General features: G+C 41.5%; 1 protein-coding gene and 1 long non-coding RNA gene across 4 annotated transcripts in view; one reads left to right on the forward strand and one right to left on the reverse strand.

The window, feature by feature from the left end:
- Positions 1–21,095, forward strand: part of MKLN1 (muskelin 1) — a 376,455-nt gene that overhangs the window by 61,683 nt on the left and 293,677 nt on the right. The gene's annotated exons all lie outside the window — the stretch shown is intronic.
- LOC140709695 (uncharacterized) lies at positions 385–16,738 on the reverse strand. 2 transcript variants are annotated; one of them, XR_012090423.1, is made up of 4 exons: positions 9,200–16,738; positions 8,792–9,003; positions 7,032–7,109; positions 385–4,606 (listed from the first exon to the last, which is right to left on the reverse strand). It is a non-coding gene; the product is annotated as an uncharacterized lncRNA (long non-coding RNA). The 2 variants fall into 2 exon arrangements; XR_012090422.1 differs by lacking the exon at positions 385–4,606 and having other exon boundaries at positions 6,171–7,109.

Below are 21,095 nucleotides of genomic sequence, written 5' to 3' on the forward strand. Positions count from 1 at the left end.
ACATGCCTGAAGGTGGAAATGTCCAGGGTGTATTTTGGGAAACAATGAGGAGACCAGTGGGACCAGCACAGAAGGGACATAGTAGCAGTTAGATTGGGGCCAGGTGGAGAAGAGTTGTGAACGCAAGACCTAGTGTGAACCTTTCACCTTCCATCAAAGCAATGAAGAGCCCTCGAAGAGTTGATCTGGAGTTCGTTAATCTGTTCACACAAGAATTTATTGATCAGCATACCTGAAGACCTAGCAAAGTTAGAGAATAGAAACTGAAATCTACCTTTCTTGTACACCATGAAAAGCCATTGTACTGTCTCCTATAGTAACTGCAGCAAGAAAGGTTCTGACGTATACAAACCTGTTGTTGGGCATTTCAGGAAACACTGAAAATAGAAATGCTGTCAGAAGCAATTGGGGAGCAACCACTTCTACTTGATCCATAGTATTCATTCCACTGTAAGTCTTTGTGTAATGTTTGACAGCTATGATGAATGACTTAAATGTAGTAGGGAGATTTTGATCCCCAGCATATGAGAAATGACTGAGTCAAATTTGTAAAAGTTGAGTAAAAATTACTTGATTAAAAAAAATGAAAATCAGGTGGATTCTGTAACATGAGATTTGCATTAGTGAATATGTGCCTTCATTGAATGAACTGACAAAAATCAATATTTTCTTTAAATTTGCATTTGTAACACTATTCAAATACTTATATATACATCATATTTTGTATATACAAACACACACACACACACACATTCATATAACAGACACAACAAAAATCTGTAGCTATCGGGGAGTGAGGAAATACCTGACCTACAAGCCCATCTTGGAGGAAATATTAAATCTAATGAGAGGAAAAATACTATAGCTAGTTGAACCTTGACTCAGTCATGCATTCTGACTCATGTGAAATGATTGGATCATGAGTGAGATGAATTGTTTTTATTGTCCAACAAGTGGAAGAGGGACATATCAGAGTCCTAGAATGATAATGCAAGTTAAGTTTATAAAAACATAGTCTTGGCCTGGCGTGGTGGCTCACGCCTGTAATCCCAGCACTTTGGGAGGCCAAGGTGGGCGGATCACCTGAGGTCAGGAGTTTGAGGCCAGCCTGTCTAACGTAGTGAAACCCCATTTCTACTAAAAATACAAAAATTAGCTGGGTGTGGTGGTGCACGCCTGCAATCCCAGCTACTTGGGAGGCTGAGGCAGGAGAATTGCTTGAACCCAGGAGGTGGAGGTTGCAGTGAGCCGAGATTGTGCCATTGCACTCCAACCTGGGTGACAGAGCAAGAGTCCATCTCAAACAAATAAACAAAAAAACACACACAGAAACATAGTTTTCAGCTGACTCAGTGCTGCTCCACAAGGAGCAGCTTAAAAAACAAAAACAAAAACAGTCTTCTCCTGTAGGAGCTGAATTAAAAAAACAAATCAAAACAACAAAATAAAACAAAACAAAACAACATAGTCTTCATTTACTACAGATTTTCTTGTAACCAGAAGTGCTATTGGAGGAAGAAACTGACAATTGAATTGAGTTTTCAGGTTTTACTTTGCTTCTCCAGACGTCTTTAAAGACTTTTGATCCCCATTTATCTCTCACTCCACCATTTCCTTCTCATTCCACAATATGTGTCCTTTTTCAGAGACACAGATGGCACTCTTAATCAGAAAAACTGAATTTTCTTGCCTGGTGATGGGAAAACAAATAACAGGGACAAGAAAGATTTTAAAAGGCTTTGAAAGTTCCAGGGAAAGGGAGATTCCTGATTTCACATGTTGCATTTTCTTCAGAACCCGTTTTCTTTTCTTAATCCTTCTTTATCCTACAAAATTACTTTGTGGTATCTCTTCCCAACATGAGGTGAGGGCAGCACGAGGCATCTGACCTCCACATGTTGGGAGAAGGCAGGAATACAAGATGATCCTGTGCCTGACGTGATTAAACAGACGCATACACATTTTACAATCACAAAGTTTGGAATAAAAAATGATCCTTTAAGAAAAATCTCCTAATTGTTTTCATGTAGTTTTCAGTACCAATCTTGATGAGAATTGATAATTCAAACCAGTAAATATTTACTGCTACCTGCCAAGTTGAATTAAAATAATTCATTTTGTTCTGGCAATATTGCACTCTTGAGTAGAGTTACAGAAGAAGAGCAAGTACAGACTCTAAGTTTCCAGTACAATCCAGACAGGACAAGTCTGTTCTGTCTCTCTTCCCCAGTTGTCTCCCTCCCTGATAACTGGTAGATAGATAGATAGATGGATAGATAGATAGATAGATAGATAGATAGATAGATAGATAGATAGGGCGGGTGGATGGATACATAGATAGGCAGATGGATGGATGGGTGGGTGGGTGGGTGGATGGATGGATAGATAGATAGATAGATAGATAGATAGATAGATAGATAGATAGATACATAGATACATAGATACATAGATAGATGGATGGATAGGATGGATGGATGGATAGATAGATAGATAGATAGATAGATAGATAGATAGATACATAGATAGATAGATAGATACATAGATAGATACATAGATGGATGGACAGGGTGGATGGATGGATGGATAGATAGATAGATAGATAGATAGATAGATAGATAGATAGATGGATGGATAGGGTGGATGGATGGATAGATAGATTAGATAGATAAATAGATAGATAGATAGATAGATAGATAGATAGATAGATAGATAGATAGATAGATAATGGATGGATAGGGTGGATGGATGGATAGATGGATAGATAGATAGATAGAGATAGATGATAGACGATAGCTAGCTAGCTAGATAGATAGAATGGATGGATAGATAGAGAGATAGAATGGATGGATAGGTAGATACAGATAGATGGACAGACAGACAGATAGAGTAGGTGGAAGAAACTTCTTCCTGATTTTGATGTTCTCCCACATATGAAAAGATGGAGCTTCTGTGATTGACAATAGCTTAAGCAAAGACTGGGAAAGAATATTTATGAGTACAGAAGTTAGGTGATTCTAAGCAGAAAGATGAGAGCCAATTTTGTAATCACACAACATTTTTAAAAAGAGAGGAAGGAGTAGGCCAGGCGCAGTGGCTCATGCCTGTAATCCCAGCACTTTGGTAGGCCGATCATGACGCGGGTGGATCACGAGGTCAGGAGTTTTTAACCATCCTGGCTAACACTGTGAAACCCCATCTCTACTAAAAGTACAAAAAAGTAGCTGGGCATGGTGTCGGGCACCTGTAGTCGCAGCTACTCAGGAGGCTGAGGCAGGAGAATGGTGTGAACCCAGGAGGTAGAGCTTGCAGTGAGCCGAGATCACACCACTGCACTCCAGCCTGGGTAACTGTGCAAGACTCTGTCTCAAAAAAAAAGAAAAAAAAGAGGAAGGAGTAGGTATTATCAAAGAATTAATGCCCTAAAATAATGCTAAGAAAAAATAGGAACATCTAGAGAGTTAGGAAAGATTTTGGACACCCAAATAACTCCCATTTCTCTTTTGGTATGCCAACATGTTTGAGATTAAACATATAAAAATACAAACAGGTCAGGTGCAGTGGCTCATGCCTGTAATCCTAGCACTTTGGGAGGCAGAGGCAGGTGGATCACAAGGTCAGGAGTTTGAGACCAGCCTGGCCAATATGGTGAAACCCCGTCTCTACTAAAAATACAAAATTTAGTTGGGTGTGGTGGCACGTGCCTGTGGTCCCAGCTACTCTGGAGTCTGAGGCAGTAGAATCACTAGAACCCGGGAGGTGGAGGTTGCGGTGAGCCGAGATCGTGCCATTGCACTCCAGCCTGGACGACAGAGTGAGACTCCCTCTCAAAAAAAAAAAAAAAATACAAATATTACTCTGATGATGCTATTACAGATCTCCAAAAGCAAAGGAACAAATACCCCATTTACTCCCCACTGACATTGATTATTTTATCCCTGGTTTGTGACCTAAAATGAATTGAGGAACTTACTATATTCAGTTCATTTCTGCTTTCCCTCTAAGTTCCGGGATAAACTTGGAAGTTAATATTTTTTATTAAAGTTTATTTTATCAAAACATTGAATATTTGTAATTTGTAACATATCCTATATATTTTTAATTTATGCAAACTAATAATTTCCTAAAATATGCAATTAATGGTATTCTTAACAGATTCACATATTTTTATGTATTGAAGTACTTATTTATGGAAATCTATCTTTTCTTTATGTATTTTTAAATATTTCATGTGCTTTAATATTTTGCTTTTTTGATAATAAAAATATTTTATTTTGTGGGTTTTTAAAAAGATTTATATTATTGCTTTCCTTTTTTTAACCAACGGCTAAATTTGGAAGTTCTGTCTTATGTTGCAAATGACTTTTGTTGGTACAAAAAGTTTATCTTTTGGGGAGCTATAAAGATTTCTTGTCTTTTAAGCCTTATTTACAAAGTTTTTGTCAATTGTTTTATATTGACTTTCTCATTAGCTTGCCAGCAATAAGCAAAAATAAAGCTAGGACTGTGTAAAAAAAATTCACTGGCGCACATTCATCCTTCTTCAGCAGGTTTACTCCATAGTGTTCCCCAGCTACTGTGCCGGCCAATGGAAACAGCGAGTCGTTGTCTGAAATGAAGAATAATTGGAAACATGGTGCCCGTTTCTTTTCCTGCAAATAACAATTCATCCACTTAACATTCTTTTGCTGCTCTTGAATTCTGTAGTAGACAGCCCTGTGTTCACTGTTTAGTTGAGGCCCATTTGAGAAAAGTTAACCTTCTAGCCTGCTGCTGACCCTCCAATGGGAAACAGTGACAGTCATTGATGGCTTCTACATAGAGCTAGTGACATGTGGCACTAGCAGCTTCATGTAGGTAAATGGACCTCAGGCTGGAAAATGCTAGGCTGGGAGGGACAGTAATAATGATAAAAGATTAAAATTCTGGCTATTATGAGCTCCACTCTCCAAAGAAACAAAGCCCAGAAAGGTTAAATAACTTGCACAAGGTCACTTTGCCAGCAAGCCGTAGAACAGACTGTTTCCAGCGTCTTTCTTGTGTACCCTACACAATCTTTTATGGTCACATATGTGATTGATTTTTAAATGTTCCATACACATATAAAAAGATTGGGCCAGGCGCAGTGGCTCATGCCTGTCATCCCAGCACGTTGGGAGGCCAAGGAGGGCGGATCATGAGGTCAGGAGTTTAAGACCAGCCAGGCCAATAGTAAAACCTCACCTGAAAATATATATAAAAAAAAAAATAGCCAGACATGGTGGCACGTGCCTGTAGTCCCAGCTACTCAGGAGGCTGAGGCAGAAGAATCCCTTGAACCTGGGAAGCGGAGGTTGCAGTGAGCCAAGATTGCGCCACTGCACTCCAGCCTGGGTGACAGAGCGAGACTCCATCTCAAAAAAAAAAGATTGCATATTCCCTTTTTGCAAGATATATATGTGGTTTTTATGCTGTTTACTAATCACATACACTCTTATATATGTGTATTTAATAAGCCTTTGATGATATCATTATAGTTGTCTATATTCTTGCTTGTTTTCAACTTCATGTTCTATCAAATTCTGAAAGGGATGTATTAAAATTTACCACTACGGTTATAATTTCATCAAATGCTCCTTGTCTTTTGATTTTTATTTTGCACTGTTTTTTAGTGCATAATAGCTGATAACTTATGTATCTTTGTCATGTTTCTATTCATATCACAGGAAATTGGGCTGGCTGCATAAAAAAGGATACCCACATCATAGTGGCTTAAGTACATGAAGCTGTGTTTGTCTCATATAAAAGATGTTTGGAGGTAGGAAGTCCAGGACTGGAATAGTACCTCTGTGGTCATCTGGAATGCAAGCTGCTTCTGTCTTCCTACTCTGTCACCTTTGGTGTGTGGCACCCATATTTCAAGTCATGGTTGCAAGATGGCTCCTGCAGCTCTAGCCATCACATACATATTCCAGACAGGAAGGAGGAAAAAGAGTAAAAATGAGTAATCCAGGTGAGTTAGATTTCAGCAGGCCCCATCCACTAACTTCTGCTTACAACTTACTGTTTTTTGTTTTTTGAGATGGAGTTTCGGTCTTGTCACCCAGGCTGAAGTGCAATGGCATTATCTTGGCTCATTGCAACCTCTGCCTTCTGGGTTCAAGCGATTCTCCTGCCTGAGCCTCCTGAGTAGCTGGGATTACAGGCACCTGCCACATGCCCAGCCATTTTTTTTTTTTTTTTAATTTTTAAATTTTTGTTTTTAGTAGAGACAGGGTTTCACCACATTGGCCAGGCTGGTCTCAAACTCCTGACCTCAGGTGATCTGCCCGCCTCGGCCTCCCAAAGTGCTGAGATTATAGGCATGAGCCACCTACAACTTATTGTCTACCCCTTACTATAAAAGGAGATGGAAAAATTAACTTAAAAAAAAATGTGGACACACTGCTGCTCCAAATTAAATTGAAGTTTTGTTAGCAAGGATGAAGAGGAATGGACATTGTATAAGCATCTAGCGATCTTCGCCACAGTCTGTTCAATCGTTCCAGTCTCTTGTTCCTGTTTAATGCTTCTGGCCTTGAATTTGTTCATATTGGCACTCAGACATAGCTTAATTTTGTTTCAGCCCAATCTAAAAGTTTGTCTTTTGACAGAGATTCAGCTCATTTACGTTTTCAGTGGTACCTGATATTTTTTATTCTTTCTATTTTATTTTTACTATGTATTATACTTCATTATTGTTTCCTTTCCCCCCCTTTCCTTAGACTTACTGGCTTGATGGTTTTAAAAAAGGTATTTCCTTCTGCTGTTAACTAGAAAGTTTTCTTCTGAAGCGCTTGCTTCTCTTATGTAAATAAATACCTTTCTTGACTGAATAAGCATATTCCTGTATCTCAGAGATTCATTGTGAATATGTTGAAGAAGAAATACAATTTATTTCTTTACTAGTGAAATAATAAATAAGGTCATGGGCACCATGTAATAATTAAGGAAGATTATTTTCCTCACTTCCTTCAACATCACACATAGACGGCAACAAATATCTCACTACTCACTGAAGCAGGGCTGGAAATGAGCCCTGTCTTGATGGAGCTGCTGTGGCCAGCACTTCCCAGATTCCTTTCAGGGTCTACCTATTGAAGGAAGAAGGCCAGCTGTTATCCTAAAATTCTAAAGTCCACGTGGAGAAGAATTATGATCAGTATTCATCCATACACTTCTCTAACTCTACTGAATGCAAAATAAGCTATCAAGAGTGATAAGGCAAATAATTATGACTAATACTGTAATACACTTTGTGGCTTGCTATCTCCATTGCATTTGGTTTTTAAAAGAGACATTATTATTATTATTATTATTTTGTTGTTGTTTTGAGATGGAGTCTTGTTCTGTCACCAGGCTGGAGTGCAGTGGCACGATCTCGGCTCACTGCAACCTCTGCCTCCTGGGTTCAAGCGATTCTCCTGCCTCAGTCTCCTGAGTAGCTGGGACTACAGGTGCCCGCCACCGCGCCCAGCCAATTTTTTGTATTTTTAGTAGACATGGGGTTTCACCGTGGTAGCCAGGATGGTCTTAATCTCCTGTCCTTGTAATCCACCCACCTCGGCCTCCCAAAATGCTGGGATTACAGGCGTAAGCCACCGCACCTGGCTGGTTCCATTATTTTTAACATTTATTTTTTATGTTTTAGAGACAAGGTCTTGCTCTGTCATCCAGGCTGGAGTACAGTGGCACAACCATAGCTCGCAGCAGTTTGAACTCCTGGTCTCAAGTAATCCTCCCGCCTCAGCCTCTTGAAGTGTTGGGATTACAGGCATGAGCCACCACGCCCAGCCAAAAGACTTTTTATGACCTTTTTTCCATGGAAGACTTGAGTTCTACAAAGTTTGTCATAGCTCTGTGAAGAACTCGCATATGAAATGTAGCTCTAGACTACCTGGTGAAATTATTAATCCTTTTCTGATATTCTTACATTTACATAAATATATTGCTTCTGAAAGAAACCTTTTTTCTTTCGTCTGGCTCCAAATTATACCTTCCCCTTCATGCTACAGCAGGACTCTTGTTCCCAAGAGCAATCGCAGATCCTAAAATGAAGCAAATGGTGCAAATGTTACCATTTATATAGAAATGTTGCTGTTTTTACCATGAGGAACAATATAAAAGAAGAAACCAATGTTTTATGAAAGCTGTATAAGGCCGGGCACAGTGGCTCACGCCTGTAATCCCAGCACTTTGGGAGACCAAGGCGGGTGGATCACCTGAGGTCAGGAGTTCAAGACCAGCCTGGCCAACATGGTGAATCCCTGTCTGTACTAAAAATACAAAAAATTAGCTGGGCGTGGTGGTGGGTGCCTATAATCCCAGCTACTCAGGAGACTGAGGCAGGAGAATTACTTGAACCTGAGAGGTGGAAGTTGCAGTGATCTAAGATCGTACCACTGCACTCCAGCCTGGGCAACAGAGTGAGACTTGGTCTCAAAAAAAAAAGAAAAAGAAAAAGAAAAAGAAAGCTGTATAACTTCTACTCAATGTCATTCTAATTTCTTTCTTTCTTAAAATTAGTATTTTAGATCCCTTATGGGGATGATTTGGTTACAAACTGGTATACATTTTGATAAATCTTAGAATAATTCCATACAGAAAGCTATTGGTACTCTACAAAAATGTTTATTAATATATATAATAAATAAATAAATGACTTACTACGTACAAGAAACGCTCCATCTGGAAACATTTGTGTTATAATATCTGCCCCTCATGCTCTCCCTCAATATCAAGAGTACAATGACACCCTTACATGCCTGCTACTCACCATGTATTTTGGGGGTAAATGGACAAATAATCAATTCTGCAGTCGGATGTTTTCTCCTTCCCAACAACTTTTCCTGCAACTTTTCAAGCAAAGGGAGGAGAGCATGGTGTCATAGGAAGATAATAATTAATGTTAAATCCACCACTTCCTCCTCCTCTTAGGTATTTTCCCTCCAGTATTGATTATGAAAGAGTCTTGGCCTCACATCAGCCCTAGAAGAAGTGGGAGAGATTTGAGAGTAAGAAAGAAAAGCATCTGATGGAAATAAAATTATTATAGAAAACTATATATGCATAAGCATGTTATCAGGTTTAAACATTAAAATGTATTGGTATTTAGTATGACTTTAATGTTACTACTACTAACATCTATTAAAAATGAGGCTTCAGGCCAGGCACAGTGACTCACCCCTGTAATCTCAGCATTTTGGGAGGCCAAGGCAGGAGGATCATGTGAAGCCAGGAGTTTGAGACCAGCCTGGGCAACATAGGGAGATTCCATCCCTAACAAAAAGAAAAAAAATTAACTGGACTTGATGGCCCACACATTTAGTCCCAGCAACTCGAGAGGCTGAGGCAGGAGTTTGAGACCAGCCTGGCCAACATGGTGAAACCTCATCCCTGTTTGGTTGTTTTTTTTTTTTTTTGAGATGGAGTCTCGTTCTGTCACCCAGTCTGGAGTCCAGTGGCACAATCTCAGCTCACTGCACACTCCGCCTCCCGGGTTGAAGCAGTTCTCCTGTCTCAGCCTCCTGAGTAGCTGGGACTATAGGTGCAAGCCACCACACCCAGCTAATTTTTGTATTTTTAGTAGAGATGGGGTTCCACCATATTGATCAGGCTGGTCTCGAACTCCTGACCTCAGGTGATCCACCTGCCTCAGCCTCCCAAAATGCTAGGATTACAGGCATGAGCCACCACACCCATCCCCCATCCCTATTAAAAATACAAAAATTAACCGGTGTAGTGGTGTGTGCATGTAATCCCAGCTACCTGGGAAACTAAGGCAGAAGAATTGCTGGAACCTGGGAGGGGGAGGCTGCAGTGAGCCGAGATCGCACCGTTGCACTCCAGCCTGGGCGACAGAGCGAAACTCCATCTCAAAAAGAAAAAAAAAAAAAAGAACATCATAAATATGTTCATCAATAGAGTTCATAGAGTTCAAAACCGGTTTGGATTCAATATGTTGACAAAATGCTTCAAACCTGGATACCTGTCCTGCAGTTGACACTATATGATTGAACTTGGGGAAAAACAGGTTCCCATAGCATTCAGGAATAGCGTGTGAAAATACTGGAATTGAAAAGCTTCAGTAAGAGAAGACAATACTTACCACAGCCAAGCTGTCTCTGTCTAGTTATTTTTACTTTCATGTTATTTGGGCCCAAAGAACTAGATGAGGAATCAGGAGTTTATATAAACAAATCTCTGGAATATACAACTTAGCTTATCCCTTAGCATCTCTATTTTTTCCTCCAGTTGAGTGAGAAGAAACCCTGAGACTAAACCTTATATCTTCTAGAAGCATTTTAAGGAATAACCATGTTTGAAAGATTTCTCTAATGAGTCATATAGAATTCTGTTACTATAGATTGTCTTCTTTGCTAAGAACAGATAGAGAATAAAGACTACAAATAAATGAGTCGTTTAAAGAGTCTGTTTTATAGTGTCACCTTTTTGTGAAATTCCCCGTTATACTGCCACATTTTAATTTTCTTTTTCACTGGCCTGGGCTTAGAGCAGTGATCTGCCACTGTCATGTATGAACTATGTGCTGGAGTACAGAAATATACATAATCTTTGCCTAGGGTATAATTTTAGTGGGCTGACGCAGCAGCACAAGAAAGGCTCTGAAATGCCAGTGGGGTACTCATGCATTGATCTTGACAAATCCTCTGCGATCAATGTGACCATGGCATACCTTATGACTTTTTTGGTTGGTTTGCTTAAATGTCAGTCAAATTTTAAGGTAATTATGAGGTGAAATGCACTAGGGGACCTACCACACAGTATCAGGTGGACGTGGAGTGGTTTTGCTACTTCATATAAAGTGAAATCCTGCAAAATAACACCCTCAAAGGAGCTGAATGTAAAGGAGAAAGGGGAAGACAATATCTTATCATTAAAAATCAATCAGATATTTCCTAAGTGCCTCTTTTGATGACTTCTTACATTTCAGTAGCTAGCAGATCTTGGTTCACAAAATAGTTTCACAGACATTATCTTATTTGATCCTCCCAACAACCGGTAAGGTAAGAGAGGCAATCTGAAAATGAGGAAATGGCAACTCTGAGACTTAAGTGCTTTCTGAGGACCTATACTCAGCTTGACGGCGGGTGAGGAGCACTGGAACTGCCCAGGTCTCCAAATACTGTGTCCTGTAATCATTCCCTCTTGACCACCCACCATTGTACTCCTTCATTTGGTCCTGTGGAGGAGTCCAAAGAAGTGAAGGCATAAATCTTGCCCTCAGGGAGATTCTGCTCTAGATGAGAGAATGCAAGTTTTCATAATAAAAGCAACAGAGAATTATTAAATGTTAAACCATATGAAACAGGCTACAAATGCAGTAACAGATTATTTTAATTGGAAAATAAGATGCTGTAAATTCTACCCAATGCCCTGAAAAATGTATGTACAGGTGCCTGAGAATAGTGGTCAACTCAATATTTCTGAAGTTTTCCAGTCAGGCAATCAATGTTTTCCAGCCAGGCAATCAATGTCTTCCTAGAGAAGTCTCAGGGTTAATTCTTGACTAGGAGAAAAGTCAGCAAGCACAATCTTGCCCAGCTCTATGGTGACACATGGTTGCTTCTAAAAGCCAATTCTTGAATCTTTGAATTCTTTTTAGCCTCTGTTGTGCCCCAGACTGAGAACAGGAAGCTTGTGGGAACCAGTCCTGGCCCTGGTACCTTGTTGGGTCCTCTAAACCATCAGTGGAAGCCACTGAGGAAATTGCCTGTTCACCTCCTCCTAGTTACCTAATTTGCAAAAGGAGTAAAGAAAAAGGGTTATTTTTTTATTTTTTTTTTTAAGCTGCCTTGAGGTAGGAGAATGGACACGTTTGTTCTCTACTCAGAGAGGCCATAGACTTCAAGTGTCTGCAGGGACTCTGTGATCACTTTTCTTTCTTTTTTTAGTTTTTTTTTAGAGACAGGGTCGCACTATGTGGCTATTCACAGGCACGACCACAGGGCATTACAGCATCAAACTCCTGGGCTCAAGCAATCCTCCCAACTCCGCCCCCCTAGCGGCAGGGACTATAGGTGTGCACCACTGTGCCTGGCTTTATTTTCTAATGTCTTAATGCTCAAACCTAAAATTATCCAAATCCATATTTGTTTCAGATGCAAAATTCTATTCCAAATATCTGTTCTTTGTTTTTTTCAGCAGAGCAAGCCTGTCCTTAGAGACAGCTGCAGGCCAGTCACTGTCTCTCCCTGTCTTTATCTTCCCTGCTGAGTGGCATGTTGCTTGCAAGGCCCCATGGGAACTTCCAAAGCCTTCCATAAATGACTGGCAGTGATGCTTTTTTTTTTTTTTTTTGGTGAGATGGAGTTTCGTTCTTGTTGCCCAGGCTGGAGTACAATGGCGTGGTCTCGGTGTACTGCAACCTCCGCCTCCCAGGTTCAAGCAATTCACCTGTCTCAGCCTCCCAAGTAGCTGGGATTACAGGTGCCTGCCACCACATGCAGCTAATTTTTTTTTTTTTTTTGTAATTTTAGTAAAAACAGGGTTTCACTATGTTGGCCAGGCTAGTCTTGAACTCCTGATCTCAGGTGATCTGCCTGCCTTGGCTTCCAAAGTGCTGGGATCACAGGCATGAGCCACCATGCCCGCCTAGCAATACATTTTTAAAGATGCACACACCCAGCCAGGTTCACCAGTATTGTGGATGTTTCTGTGTAGTCTTCTCCAAAATGCTAATTTGCCGATGTGTCCAAGGGAATAGGCCAACACGGATGGATCTACTGTATAACCTGCCTGCCATCAGGGAAGAGTCAACATGGCAGAGACATGCTGGCAGAAACTGTGCTAGAGTTGCCCGCGTATTGATGCATACCACCCAAGAGGAAGAGAGGGTGATGGAAGAAATCAGATCAGAGTTCAGAATGTAACCATAATGCTTTGTAAATGTAAGACTGCACCTTGCAGGTACTGTCAATGCCACTACCAATATCACTCACTTACATCATGCACTTGAGACCAGATGTGAACACAATTCTCTGACTCCTAAGCTTAAGCATGTGACTGGTACCACTGGACAATCTATGTTCTCAAAGATGCATCTTTTAAATTACTTTCCCTAGGGGCTGGGCACGGTGGCTCATGCTTGTAATCCCGGCACTTTAGGAGGCCGAGGTGAGTGGATCACCTGAGGTCAGGAGTTAGAGACCAGTCTGGCCAACATGGTGAAATCCCATCTCTACTGAAAGTACAAAAAAAAAAAAAAAATTAACCAGACATGGTAGCACATGCCTGTAATCCCAGCTACTTGGGAGGCTGAGGTTGGAGAATCACTTGAACCTGGGAGGTGGAGGTTGCAGTGAGTCGAGATCGCACCACTGCACTCCAGTCTGGGCAACAGAGCGAGACTCCGTCTCGGAAAAAAAAAAAAAAATACTCTCCCAGGAGTAGAAATGGATTTATGCTGAGTCACCCAAGCTTTCATTTCATCCAGGGGTTGTGAGCGTAGATTCTGGAACCAGCTGTCACATACTAGCTCTGTGACCTTAGGAAAATTACCTAAAAATTCTCCATGCCTTCAATTCCCGTGTGTGAAATGGTGATAATTATACCAGCTACCCCATAAAGTTGTCTTGAGGCTTAGAGATGTAAAGAGCTTAGAACATGGCCTAGCACATATTTTGTACCATATAAGTGGTATTTTCATATGTTCGTCTCATATTAATTTAGAACTTCTGTGGGCCGGGTGCAGTGGCTTACACCTGTAATCCCAGCACTTTGGGAGGCTGAGGCGGGTGGATCATGAAGTCAAGAGATTGAGACCATCCTGGTGAACATGGTGAAACCCCATCTTTACTAAAAAAAACCAAAAATTAGCTGGGCATGGTAGCACATGCCTGTAATCCCAGCTATCAGGAGGCTGAGACAGGAGAATCGCTTGAACCCAGAAAGTGGAGGTTGCAGCGAGCCGAAATCATGTCACTGCACTCCAGCCTGGGTGACAGAGTGAGACTCCGTCTCAAAAACAAACAAACAAACAAACAAAAACCTCTGTTCTGACCACGTATGGGTGGCTCATGCCAATAATCCCAGCATTTTGGGAGGCCGAAGTGGGAAGATTGCTTGAGGCCAGGAGTTCAAGACCAGCCTGGGCAACATAGCAAGACACTGTCTCTATAAAAAATAATTTTAAAAATGAGCTGGGCGTGGTAGCACATGCCCGTAGCCCCAGCTACTCAGGAGGCCGACGTGGGAGGATTGCTTGAGACCAGGAGATCACGGCTGCAGTAATTGAAAAAAAAAAAAATTAAAACAAAACCTTTGCTCCGGACACTGCTAGGTATTGAGAGGTAAAGACAAATAACATGCAGTAGGTCCCCTCAGTGGGCTTATGGTCTGTAAGTTACTGTTTTATTTACTTTGCCTAGCATACCAGTTACAAAGTACTCAATAAATGTTTCTGAATGTACTATTGTCTTGTGGAAACAGGCAAGCATACCAATAATTTCAATGAAATGACAGGATAGAACGGTGCCTGGCCCATAGTAAGTGCCTGGTGCCATATAAGCATTAGCTATCTTAATTATGAGTTTAGTAGAATAAATGCCGAGATTGAGTGTGCGAGTGTGCGGGCTGAAGGTTGAGGGTGAGGAGGTAGAAGTGCACTCAGGGAAGTCTTCCAAGAGGCAGTATCATTGAGCTTAGTTTTGATCAGCGTGTAGGCGTCAGCCAGTAAGAGAAGAGGGCTAAGTGTGTTCCAGGCAGAAGGAACATTGTGTGCAGAGTTAGAGAGGCGTGAAATAGCACAATACATTCAGGGAACTCCGAGTAGGCAAGAAGGACTGGAGCACCATCCTTATTGTGACATCCAGCATGCATTTGTTAAATGAGTGTTTGAGATTAGAAGCTGTGGGATGAAACAAAACAAATGAGACATTGCTTGTGTTAGTCTGGCCTTCAGCATTAAACTAAATAAGCAGTCGTGGACAAAGTGGCCAGGGGATTTGTTCAGTGTCATACTTGCCCTGGTACAAATGCTGTATAGTTTCCCACCGCACGGTCAGCCTCTTCTTGTCCTCTGCTAGAGGAAGTAAATTCACTTCATTTGTCTGTTTTTTTTTCAAAACAACTGAGATAAATTACAATAAAGTTGAGGAGACTGTAGTGTAGGTGAAGATGTTTTTGCATAGTACATATTGCTCTAGACCAGAGGTCAGCAAACTGTGGCCTGAGGGCCAAATCTGATCCACCGCCTGTTTTTGTAATTACGTTTCACTGGAATACAGCCATGCTCATTTGTATACAGATTGTCTATGGCTGCTTTAGTGCTGTAACAGCAGAGTTAGGTAGTTGTGGCAGAGACTCTACAGACTGCAAAGCCTAAAATATTTACCGGCTGGCCCTTTACAGAAAGTGTTTGCCAGTCCTCGGCTGGGTGCGGTGGCTCACGCCTGTAACCTCAGCACTTTGGGAGGCTGAGGTGGGGGGATCACTTGAGTCCAGGATTTCAAGACCAGAGTCCAGGAGTTCGAAGCCACCCTGGCCGACAGGACGAAACCCCATCTCTACTAAAAGTACATGCAAAAAAAGTAGCCAGACATGGTGGTGCATGCTTGTAGTCCCAGCTACTTGGGAGGCTGAGGCAGGAAAATGTCTTGAACCCAGAAGGTGGAGGTTGCAGTGAGCCAAGATTGCACCACTGCACCCCAGCCTGGGTGACAGAGTGAGACTGTGGCTCAAAACAAAGAGAAAGAAAGTGAGTGTTTGCCAATCCTCACTCTAGATTCATCTCTTCTAATCTGATAAATAACAACCACCTAAATATTTAAAACAAGGTATTGAGTTGGTTTAGAGTCAATGTGGTAAACAATAGATTATCGAATTTTAAAAATTCACCATTAAGGAGAGAGAAGATTGTACATATGTTACCCATAAAGTGTGCAATAAACATGAATAAATAAATAAGTATAGTTTCTACCATTGGCTTTGGAATTTGGCTCTGAGCTTCCTAGCCATCAGGGGGAAAAAAAGAAGATAATTGGTCATCTGTATTAGTTACCTGTTACTTCATAACAAACCATCTTAAAATTGCATGGCATACAACAGCTACCAGTCACTATTTCTTGAGTCTGTGAATTGGCTGAGAGGTTCTGCTGATCTGGGCTGGGCCCAGCTGATTGTAGTGGGCTTGCTCACACATTTGTGATCAGCTCGTGTGTTCGCTTGAAGCTGGCTGGTCTAAAATGGCTTCAGCTGGAGTGGCTCATCTCGACTCCACAGGATGTCTCATCCTCCAGCAGGCTAGCCTGGAATTGTTCGCACAGCAGTGGCAGGTTTCAGGAGAGAGCTGAAGCACACGCTTGAGGCTTAGGCTTGGAATCGGAACACCATTATTTCAATTACATTATAGTGGCCAAAGCCAGCCAAAAGGCAGGCCCAGACTCAAGGAATGTGGAAACAGACTCCAGCTCTTGATGGGAGGAGCTGCAGAGTCACATTGCAAGGGGCAGGGAAACAGGAGGGACAGAATTGAGGCCATGTTTGAAATCACAATCAATCATCATCTAAAACAGCGTGTATTCCAACCACAGAATTTTAAAAGTCATCTCTGTGGTCTGAAGTGGAAAGAACGAGTCATCATACATCAGTCTATTCGGCCCCACCCACAGATATGAATCATCAGTGTCTTCAACTCAGAGGACCACTGTCTTCTGGCTAATGACAGATCCAGAGAGGGGTGGAAAGAAGCCTGTTGGAAATGTGTGCATATCACATGAGATCCAGACTCATATTCAAACACCACTTGATGAATTTCACCAGGGAATCAGACTCAGTTGTATTGGGTTAAACGGATACGGAAAGCCATTGTCACAGATGTAAGCAATAACTCAACTAAACATCAGCTTTTGAGACTAAAGCCTAAACAGACCTACAATATTCTGACTGATTCCCGTTTGCCTCCACTTTCATCATTGGGTGGTGGTAAAATTGGTCACTGTATTCAAAGATCATATCACTATCTATGGATATGGATGTGATTGAAATGACAGATATGGGAGAATTTTTTTTAACTCACTAGCCATGTAATGATTTTTTTAAATTTATTGCTAGAAAATCCTCACTATTACCAAACTTGTCTCAATAAATGATGTTATGTATAAATAGCAACAGTGAGGTCAGAAGACCTCCTTAGCAATTCTTTTCCTGGTATGTTACGGCTGTCTGTAAGAAGAGAGTAAACATAGATAGCTCTTGCTTCTTACAGTATTTCAGAATCCCCCTAAAGGTCTTTTATATTAAAAAACAAACAAAAAAAGCAAAACTCCCAAACCACCCAGACAAACCCACCCAGCCTAGGTATGAGAATGTTCTTTCTGGCCCAGAGCCAGTCAGGGTCCTTAGCTCTGTTTGCAAGACGCCAATGCCTTTATACTCAAACTTCGTGGAGCTGCCACCATACTTCTGTAGTAATAGCAGTAGTGAGTGGGGAGGTACACGACGGAATTTAGGGAACTATTAGACGCCTGTTGACTCAGACATCAGGACCAGCTGTGAATGGAAATATCTTTCAACTTAGATATAATGAAAAGGAACAGAGCTGTTGATGTTATTGAGGAGGTGGAAACAAAACCTTGAGGATGCTTGAAGATAACTGGTTTCTAGGAGGGCTGGGGGCAATAGGGCTGTCTTAGGAAGAACAAATGATGCTTCCAAAATTTGAGTGCAGAAAATCAGAAGTTAACCTTGGGTAGGTCACAAGGTTAAATGTAATGAAGGCTAAGTGTGACAAGGCTAAATGACATAACATATATAAAATACCTGGTGGGTTACTTAGAGGACTAGACCTCAAAAATGTTGGTTCCCTCCGTCTCTCTGGATCCCCCACCACCTTAAAGATTTCTTAAAAAATGGAAAACCTGCCAGCCAGCTGCCACTGGAAAGATGTCAAGTAGGATAAGCCGCTGATAGGTGGTAACAACAAAATCCACATCCAGGTGGATGGAGCGGGGGATGTCATCTCTTCTGCCCCTCCCCTAATTACAAGTTGGAGAAAGCATCAAGGCATTCCTTCCTTCCTGCAGAGGAAGTGTATGTTTTCTCTCAAACCTACCTTGGCATTCCTTGATGTCTTAGAGAAGCAGATGACCCCGGCTGAGCAAGACAGTCAGCAGAACAGCAGCCCTCGATGCTGCAATTGGAAATTTCCATTCTTTGCTTGCAGCTCTGAAAAAAAAAAAAAAAAAAAAACTAAAGAGCCCAGTAGCTGGGAAATTTCCATGATGGAAAATTTTAACATATTCTTTAGCTCTAAACTATGCAGGTTTATAGAGACTATTTTTTTTTCTTTTGGTAATTTTCTTCTTTAACAATAATTTATGATCATTGTAACACTACAGCTGTGGGAATAAGGAGAACAAAATGAGTTGGAGGGGAATGGGTATGGCTTAGGCTAGTGGGAGGCTGTGCTATCTACTTGTGTGACCACCCAAATAATAGAAATGCAGATTGCTTTAAGACCCACTGGTTGGGAATTCATCCAAAATAGAGATAGCTTGCCCTGGAGCACTGCAGAGAAATCTGTGTAGAGACTGCTAGTGGAAAATGGATGGCTAACAACTTCAGACCAGGACATAGTGAGTTCTACTGCTGGAAAAAGCAACTCAGGCAGGTCCCTTAGACCACTGCTATTTAAGCTTAAAAATGCATATAAATCACCTGGGAACCTTGTTGAGCTACAGATTCTGATTCAATAGCCCTGGAGTGAGGACTGAGACTCTGTGCCCCCAGGTGATGCTGATGCTGCCTTTCTGAGGACCACGCTGTGACTAGCTAGGCCATAGACAGCAGGTCTTCATCAGTGTAAGGTCAGCTCGCCTTGGGTAGCAAAACACTGCCTAAGGGCGGCTGGAGGTGAGCCCCCGTGGGGTTGTTTGCTCAGGTTACAAAGCTAAGGTCTAAAAGTAGAACTGGATGTCTTCTGGAGAGCTGCTCCACGCAAGTCTGGATAAAGTGGATCTCTTGAGATGTGAGAATGCGAGCAGTTGCCAGAAGCCTGCTTACTCCAGCAGATTCAAATTGGGGGCTTCTAGAAATCAATGCCTTTCCAGAGAAACTCATGCATCAAGCTGGCAAAGATTCCTAAGCTGGTCCTGATTTCTGAGTGATTCTCCAGTGTTGTGGCGTATGAGTGAAACACCAATGAACCAGCTCCAAATACTGAGGGAAGACTGTTGGTCAGGATGATGTGAAGGAGAGAAGGAGTCCAGAGAATAAATTACTTCCACCCTAGCTAGAATAGCTGCCTCACTTTTACTGAGATAAAATAAAAAGGAAATTGAAGAATTTTCCATTTACTTAAGTTATCTTGCCTTCATGTTACCAATTTTACAAGGAGAGAGAAAGATAAAAATTTGTGGCATCTTCATTACAGGATGTTACCTCCAATTGGTCTGTAATGTATCTGCTGTATATATTTTCTTTTCTTTTCTTTCTTTTTCTTTTTTGAGACGGAGTCTCGCTCTATCGCCCAGGCTGGAGTGCAGTGGTGCAATCTCGGCTCACTGCAACTTCTGTCTCCCAGATTCGAGCAATTCTCGTGCCTCAGTCTCCCAAGCAGCCGGGACTACAGGCAGCTGCCACCATGCCTGACTTTTTTTTTTTTTGTATTGTAGTAGAGATGGGTTTTCACCATGTTTCCCAAGGTGGTCTTCAACTCCTAGGCTCAGGCAATCTGCCCTCCTCGGCCTGCCAAAGTGCTAGGATTGCAGGTGTGAGCCACTGTGCCTGGCCTGCTGTATGTGTGTGTGCGTGTATATATATACATATATATAGTCCTTTTTTTTGAGATGGAGTCTCGCCCTGTCACCCAGGCTGGAGAGCAATGGCACGATCTTGGCTCACTGCAACCTCCACCTCTGGGCTTCAAACAATTCTCCTGCCTCAGCCTCCCGAGTAGCTGGGATTATGGGCACCCACCACCACACCATGCTAATTTTTGTACTTTTAGTAGAGACAGGGTTTCACCAGGTTGGCCGGGCTGGTCTCGAACTCCTGACTTCATGATCCACCTGCCTCAGCCTCCCAAAGTGCTGGAATTACAGGCGTGAGCCACTGCACCCAATGTCCTGTGTATGTTTTTAAAGCAACATTTGTCCTGTGTTTTTTGTCTTCCATTCACTTGAGTTTTGGATGGGTTGTTACTACTACCCAAAGTACACACAGGAGCATATGAAGAAAAGGAGGGATATTATGAAAATGTGATGTTGAAATCAGTGTAACAAGCATGGAATTAATTTGACTATATAATAAAAAGTATTAAAATATATATTGGAAGTAAATACGTATTCTAATATGCTAACTTCCATATAATAGTTACAAAATTTAAATGGCTTACAGAATTGTTTAGGGATTTGGACCTCCAGAGATTGGTTAATGTTTTCCCTTGCAAAAATCTTCACTGTGGAGTCAGGGTATGATTCAGCAAGGAAACAGTCTTCCTGATTACTTATGTAAGGAGATCAGTTTTTTTTTTTCCTTACTATATGTCTTGATGAGCAATTATTTATTTAGGAACCGTCTTACAACCTATATCCAATCAAATGGAATTTACTAAATCCAAAGTCACATTTTTAAAAATAATAATAATTATTATTATTATTATTATTATTTAAGATGGAATCTCACTCTGTTGCCCAGGCTGGAGTGCAGTGGTGTGATCTCAGCTCACTGCAACCTCCGCCTCCCGGATTCAAGCGATTCTTCTGCCTCAGCCTCCTGGAGTAGCTGGGACTTTTTTTTCTGGGGGGGGGGAAAAAAAAGCTAGAAAAAGAAATAATCTAGGTAATTTTATGTCATGTGAATTTCACCTCAATAATTTTGAAAAAGGGCCAGGTAGGTGCGCACCACCACACCTGGCTAATTTTTGTATTTTTGTATTTTAGTAGAGATGAGGTTTCACCATGTTGGCCAGGCTGGTCTCGAATTCCTGACCTCGTGATCTGCCCGCCTCAGCCTCCCAAAGTGCTGGGATTATAGGCATGAACCACCGCGCCCGGCTAAAAAATTATTTTTGAGACAGGCTGAGATTCAGTGGCACCATCATGGCTCACAGCAGCCTC

The sequence above is a fragment of the Chlorocebus sabaeus genome, chromosome 21, assembly GCF_047675955.1.
Source record: "Chlorocebus sabaeus isolate Y175 chromosome 21, mChlSab1.0.hap1, whole genome shotgun sequence".
Classification (NCBI taxonomy): domain Eukaryota; kingdom Metazoa; phylum Chordata; class Mammalia; order Primates; family Cercopithecidae; genus Chlorocebus; species Chlorocebus sabaeus.